At 49.5% G+C, this 6,923-nt stretch overlaps 1 long non-coding RNA gene across 1 annotated transcript in view; it reads right to left on the bottom strand.

Moving 5' to 3' along the window:
- Positions 1-1,038: 1,038 nt before the first annotated feature.
- The window catches only part of LOC144281839 (uncharacterized), a 10,812-nt gene continuing 4,927 nt past the window's right edge, over positions 1,039-6,923 (bottom strand). Inside the window, exon 2 of the long non-coding RNA XR_013350237.1 lies at positions 1,039-1,945. This is a non-coding gene — a long non-coding RNA (uncharacterized LOC144281839). The remainder of the gene's footprint in view (positions 1,946-6,923) is intronic.

Here is a 6,923-nt window from a genome sequence, read left to right as displayed (position 1 = left end):
TCCTGGGAGAAGTCACCCGGGCCTGGATGCAGCACAGTAGAGCCAACCGACAAGCTTGGATGTGGTCTAGGGGCCCTTCAGCAGGGGCTCCAGAGAATGTTACCGTAAACTCAAAAACAAGAACCAGTGAATCACCTTGAGAGGTCATGGGAAGGGGGAGGGCATGGGGTGTGTGTTGGCTCCTGGGGCTCTTGTAACAAATTACTATGAACTTAGTGGCTTAACACAACAGAAATCCCCTCTCTCCTAGGTCTGGAGTCCAGAAATCTGAAAGCAAGGTCAGTCGGGGCCATGGCCTCTCAGAAGGCTGGAGGGGAGATCCTTCCTTGCCTGTTTGAGCTTCTGGGGCTCCGGCCATCCCTCGGCTTACGGCTGCATTGTTTGCCTCTATCTTCCCGGGGTCTGCTCTTCTCCTCTTCCCGTGATTCTCTTCCTTCTGTCTCATAGGAGGATGCTTATGCTTGGATGAAGGGCCCAGCTGGATAATATAAGATGATCTAATCTCAAGATCTTTAACTTAATTGCATCTGGAAAGACCATTTGTTGAAATAAAGTCATGTTCACAGGTTCCAGAGATTAGTACGAGGACATAATGTCAAGAGCCACCATTCAACCCACACCAGTGGGTGTGAGAAGGGTGGATCCCAACTCCCCTAGGCTTCTGTTCACTAATGGCTATTTACCCCCAGATGGACACAAGGGTGAACCAGCAGAGACCCGGGCACAGAGCCTCGCTACTCTGTTGCTCCGCTTCCCAGAGCTTCCCTTCATCCAGCCCCATGGTGCGGTCCCCTCTCTTTGCAAGATGTGCCTTGTGATGGGTGCGGGGGTGTCCATTTCCCCAGGGTCCCTGGCTGTTTCACCCAAAATCACATAGGCTACCCAGCTCTGGACACCGTGCATCATTTCAAGAAGTTGCACGAAGATAGATACCTTCCTTTTCCCAAAGCCATTCGCACCTAGAAGGGCAGACGAGGGTCTCCTTATGTGTGGGGATGAGAAAGCCACCAACGAGGAAATATTAATTCAAGCCAAAGGTTCATTCTTTCTTTTTTATGTACAAATTATGCAACATAATTGTTTTACAGTGATTAATATTATTTCAGGGGCCTAACAAACAGCATTTACAATGCAAATCTCTGGGCTGCAGAAAGGTAATCAGGAAGCGAGTGGTGGATGCTCCGAGGTTGGGACTGAGCCAGTGGGATGGGTCGCAGGGCTTGCCTTAGAACACAGTGTCCAAAGTCACACGTGCCCACGGTGGCTTCTCCCTGTCGCCTCCCAGCAGAGGCTTTGGGAGGACTTTCCAGATCTGCGGAGTGTGCCTTCTGAGCAATACGGTCACGTCTTCATTTCTACTCTCCCTTCCTGAGGTTTCCCTTTAAAAAGTCACATGCTTTCACTCTTAACCAAGAGAAAGGCACATGACTAGGTGGTGGGAAGATGGGATATTGGAAAATAACAACATGGGGAAATGTGTCAAAAATACCCATCTGTTCTAATCCATCCCATCATTAATAACCTCGCCTCCCCCCACCAAGGCAGAAAAAGCAGGAGGCCTCCCACTGTGCTGTTCACCCCCCCCCCCATCAGCCGGTGTCATCTCAGTCGCCTGCTCGCTCGAGTGATCTCGTGCCTTGATGTCCTCTGAGTCCTTAAACGTGTGATCGGCACACACTTTGCACCAACGCAGCCAGTTTTAGTTGCTGTTCACTAAACACCCAAGTGTCCCCGTGAGAGGCTTGCTCGGTGTCCCTCAGCTTTTCTGCGCAGAGGAGTTCCTGGTGCTGGGGGAAAAAAATCACCTCCTGCTGCCTGTGCTCAAACAGCACAAAACACATCCCAGGGAAACCTCCGCTGTCACTCTGGGATACGATTTCTCCTTCCAGCGTTGCTTCCAACGTCCCGGGTTAGAAATGTATAAATTCAATAAGTGTGAAATTTTCTAGAGAGGAAAAAAAAAAAGAAGAAGAAACATTATAGTATGGCATATACATTGCTGAATCGTTAATTTGTTAGAGCAACAATATCACTGCAATGTTGCAACTGGTTTCCTTAGTAACGTGCTCAAGTATATAGGAAAACATTTTGGGGTAATAAAATGTTCCCATTTGAATTTGGAATAAACTTTCGCATGAGGTAAGGAAGTGATGCTCTAAAAATAACAGATTAAGCAATCAATTAACTTATTCAGTTATTCTCTGCAACTTGAAAGTATGCAAATCTTGTGCTTACTGGAAATATGATAGGTTACCCGGATTGTGTCTGACTGGGCTGGTCAGTTACATTTTGAAGAATTATTTGGACATTTTTTCCTGCTTAACACTCAGCAATGTATAGAAACAGCTCACCTGGGTATTCTGAAATGAAGAGAGTTTATTCTTAAGGGTCCAATAATAAAAAATAGATTACCTCCCTGGTGCTGGAATTCAGCAGCCCGGATTTCCAAATCATATTTTCTAGGGCAGTGGTGTTCCAGCTTCACCGTGCATCAGAATCCCCTGGAGGGCTTGTTAAAACAGATTGCTGGGCCCTGCCAGAGTCTCTGATTGAGTCGCCCTGAGGTAGGACCTGAGAATCTGCATTTCTAACAAGTTCCCCGGGTGGTGCTGATGCCTTGTTGTTCAGGGACCACGCTTTGAGAACCACGTTCTAGGGGGAACCTAAAACTGATCCCCTCTGGTCCTGAACAACGAAATATACACCCGAACGATGAAAAGGTGATTTTCAGGCGGCTCGGAGACAATCTGAATCCTAAAGCAATGTCACGGCCAGAGCCTCCCTCTTCCTATACGTCTTACACTCTTCTTCTACTTCACTCTTCTTATCTTCAGGAGATTTTCATACATCTACAGAGACATGTAGATGGACACCGAAGCTTCATCTTCTTGAAGATGATAGTGAGGAGCGGGGCCCCTCCTGGGAGCCGGGCAACGTCCCACCGCGTGCAGCGGGGACCCCGTCTGTCATCACCTCCATTCCCAGGACTTAGCCGACAGCCAGACCTGGCGCAGGAGCTCCGTAAAGGTTGGCCAGATGTGCTTCCAGGCTTGGGCTTGAGCTGCAGTCAGCGAGAACCTTGGTTTTGTCATGGGTTTTACTAAATGTATTCGCAAGGTCACTGGTCGCAGGCCTTGCCCTTTTGCTCCTGATATGCTAATCTGGGTCTCCAGGTAGACAGTCGACTCATAGAATGGAAAGGGCCCTGGGCTGGAGTCAGGACATCCTGCTCCTGGCCCTGAATTCCCCCCAACTCGCTGCCGGCCTTGGGCTGGCCTCCACCTCCAAGGGGGTCAGACAGGTATTCTCTGAAAGCGCCTTCCAGCTCTGGTAATGTGGGGGTCCACCTTGGTCCTGCACTTGTTCTTTGTTTTGGTTTGGGTTGTTTTGGGGTTTTTTCCCCCCTCTCTTTCTCTACCAAATCAACTTCACTTTGAGGTAAAGGAAATTCCCATATACTGTTTTGTATCTTGCGGAGCCTCGCTTCCCGCAGCTAATTTCTCAATTTCAGTTTCCTTCCTCCAGAAGCTTGCTGTGTCCACATTTCAATTAATTGCCTATTGGCACACACCCGACTCCAAATATTTGTGCAGTTCCTGAGAAAGCCTCATTCAGCTAAATACCTGATCGCATCACCCTGCTCTCTGGTTCCAACATCTCAGAATATCCAAGCGAGGAAATATGCAAATGCCAAAGTCACCCAGAGAGAATTCATCAGGGGAGGCAGTCATCGGAGGCAGGGAGAGAAGCTCAAATGAAAGATATTATCACTCACTGGAGACGAAGGAAATTGGGGCGGGGGACGGCGGTGGGGGGCGGTGGGAAGGGGAGAAGCCAAAGCCTGGAGAGGCTCACACCTTCCGGCACAGGATGCTGTTTCCTCAGAGAAGGGCTGAGCAAAACCGCCGAGTTACAAATATGCCATCGAGGCATTTGCAGGGAGGCAGGGCTTGTCCTGGAAGCCGCCGAGTGTTATTAGAGAGGCTGCCCCAAGTCTCTGTGCCAAATAAATCCAGCACTCCCACTTGCTGACAAACTCCTACCATTAGAATCACTCTTCAGTGTGTTTTATAACACTGCAAAATGATTGGGATATAGTGCTCACTAACAAAAGAGGTATGCAAAATTATATCAACACGGGATCTCAAGTGCACAGGGAAAAAAAAAAGACAGGAAAAATATGCCAACACTGGCTTGCCGCTGGGTAGTGAGATCATCAACAAGTTGGTCCCCTACTTACGTAGGCTTTCTGTCTCCAAGGTTTCTACAGTTGGTCAGTCCTGCCCTCCTGCTTTTATTTAAGGTCAAGAGGAAAGAAAAGATTTTATTTATTTTTTTCTAAGATTATTTATTTATTCATGAGAGACATAGAGAGAGAGAGAGAGAGGCAGAGACACAGGCAGAGGGAGAAGCAGGCTCCATGCAGGGAGCCCAACGTGGGACTGGATCCTGGGACTCCAGGATCACGCCCTGAGCTGAAGGCAGAGGCTCAACCGCTGAGCCACCCGGGCGTCCTGAAAAAAAAAATTTTAAAGGTTGTTTTTAACAAAGAGGATGCTTTGAAGGTAAGTCAGTGACTTCAAAAAGCTCCTGGTAGCATGCAGAGTCTATTACCTGAGCAAGACTGTCCTTTAATCATTCTGCATAGTTGGGTTTGTCATCTCGGGGACTCTCATCCTAGAAAGCTAGATCGGGAGCCAAGAATTGCATTTTACTCTCGCACCCTAAGAGCTTAGTACTCATCTAGGCATCGGATGGGCATCAACTGTGGACTGAATTATACCAAAAACAGAGGAGCCACAGATCTCAAGGGGGAATGGAACCCAGGGTGAGCTTGGAAAGAACAAGGGTGATTTGGAAAGGCTGGTGCAGGGTAAGCCCCAGGGGTGATGTACTAAGGGGAGAAGAAAACAGCAGGACAGTCTTAAGCTTAGGCCTGGGGAAAGGGAGCAGAGTCAAAATAGGGTGGGGGTGGGGCCCCCCTCACTGCACAATTTCATCACGAGGCAGGCCCGTCTTGTGGCAAAGGAGCCAAGGGCTTCCGACATTCTGTTGAGCTCTGGTTTCATTGCATTCATGGAGATGTCAAAAGCAAAATGGGAGTTCAGTGAAGGAAAATATGCAAAGCTCCTTCCAGGGTAGCTGGGTCTGCCCCCACTGGACCGATGACAGGGTGCAGAGGGCTGAAGGAATTGCCAGGGAAATGCCAGTAGCTTTAAAGATTGAGTAGGATCCCACAGCGAGACTCGGGGATGTGAGGAAGAATTAGGAAGCCCCACCAGGAAACCGAAGGAACAGCATGACAGGACTTTGACAAAACAGAGTCGGGGTAAGTGCCACGACACTTGGACCCCAGGGAAATGACTCCTTGATTTTTCTCATTTGGGACAAGCTGTTTATGCATAAAATTTACCTGCTTATTTAATAAATGTTTATTGAGCGCCTACTATGTGTCAGGGGCTGGACATTGGTGATGAATCAAGGGGGACTCCTGCCCTTGTGCCATTTGGGAGCTGGAAGGAACGCTTGCTCTCCGGCTCAGCAGCTGCATCGACAGCAAGACCTGTCGATGAAGAGGTCATGGGCCACTCCAGGGAGGCCATCTGACCAAGAGCTAGTGTCCTTCCACCATTTCTTTTGCCAGAAGGTTTTAGCCCTCGTGACTTCTCAGGATTTTCTTCCCCCACTTGCAAGTCTCTTGCCCTATGCCACTGATGAAAATTCTCCTTACCCTCCAGGGCTTTGTTAGAATGTCATCCAGGTTCTACAAAGCCTTCTCTATGCCTCCCCTTGGGTTCACGTTGCCCAGTCCACCCCTATTACAGCGTTTGTCACAGCCTGCTTTGAACTTCAGGGGGTACCCTCTGTCCCCTCTGCTCGATTTTGAGCCCCCCTCCCGGAGGCAGAGTGGACCTCTCCTTCATTTCCAGACTCTCAGCACCAGCACCGCTGGAGGAAAGTAACGTTTATGGAGGAGCCACCCAAACGTGGAACCGTGGAAAATACTTTATGCACATCGTCCCATGTCATCCTCACCAAACTCTCTAAGGAGGATATTACTTTGATTCAAAGACGAGGAAACAGAGGCTCAGAGAGATCACATAACTGGCTCAAAGTCACACCGCCAAGTGATGAAGCCAAAATTCAGCCAGTTCCATGTAGCTCTGAAGCCCATGCTTTCCTCACTAGAGACTCCCAGCTCCCTAAGCTCCATGAGGCCAAAGACCATGCCTGTCCAGCCACAGCACCTACCCGGCACAGTGCTTAACACGGTATTCTCCTGCCGGTCACACAGAACAACCCTGAGTCAGTGTGGGAGAAGACTACACAAGAGCATGAATACTAGGAGATGAGGGGGCGGGGGGTGGCGATGGGGGTCCTCGCCGAGGCTGCCTACAGACAGAGGGCATCACGTGGAGATACTCTCAGGTACCACGTAAACACTCCTGCCATTAGAACAATCTTCCCACATTCGAAGGCACAACGCAGAGTGAACACATTGTAGCCTTAAAACAAAAACACAAAGAAAATATAAAGAGAGCCCTAATAGGACAGTGGTATCATTTCCTGGAGATGCAGAACCGCAGAGGGCAAGCCACAAAGCCAGGTAGGGGCTGGGGACATGGCGATGTGACCAAGATCCAGGGAACAGCAAGGATGGGGATGCTGGGACTATGGCAATAGCAGAGCGTGTCGAGGTGCCCTCAGGGGAAGCCTGGCACTCAGCACAGGGCCGCATGCAGGCTGCAGGTTTAAACAACACCTTCATGTCCTGATTCCTGAGCCACATCTCCTAGGGCACCGCTTTTCCTGCCAGGTCACCTGCAGCACCAATCGCATTCCCCACCTCTTCCCGGCCCCTTGCTCCCTGGGTTTGCCTCAGTTGCAAACACCGAGTCAAGGTTTTCCGAAGCGCCAGAGTC

Source organism: Canis aureus, chromosome 13, assembly GCF_053574225.1.
Source record: "Canis aureus isolate CA01 chromosome 13, VMU_Caureus_v.1.0, whole genome shotgun sequence".
Lineage (NCBI taxonomy): Eukaryota > Metazoa > Chordata > Mammalia > Carnivora > Canidae > Canis > Canis aureus.
This window is presented reverse-complemented; position numbering and strand designations above follow the sequence as displayed.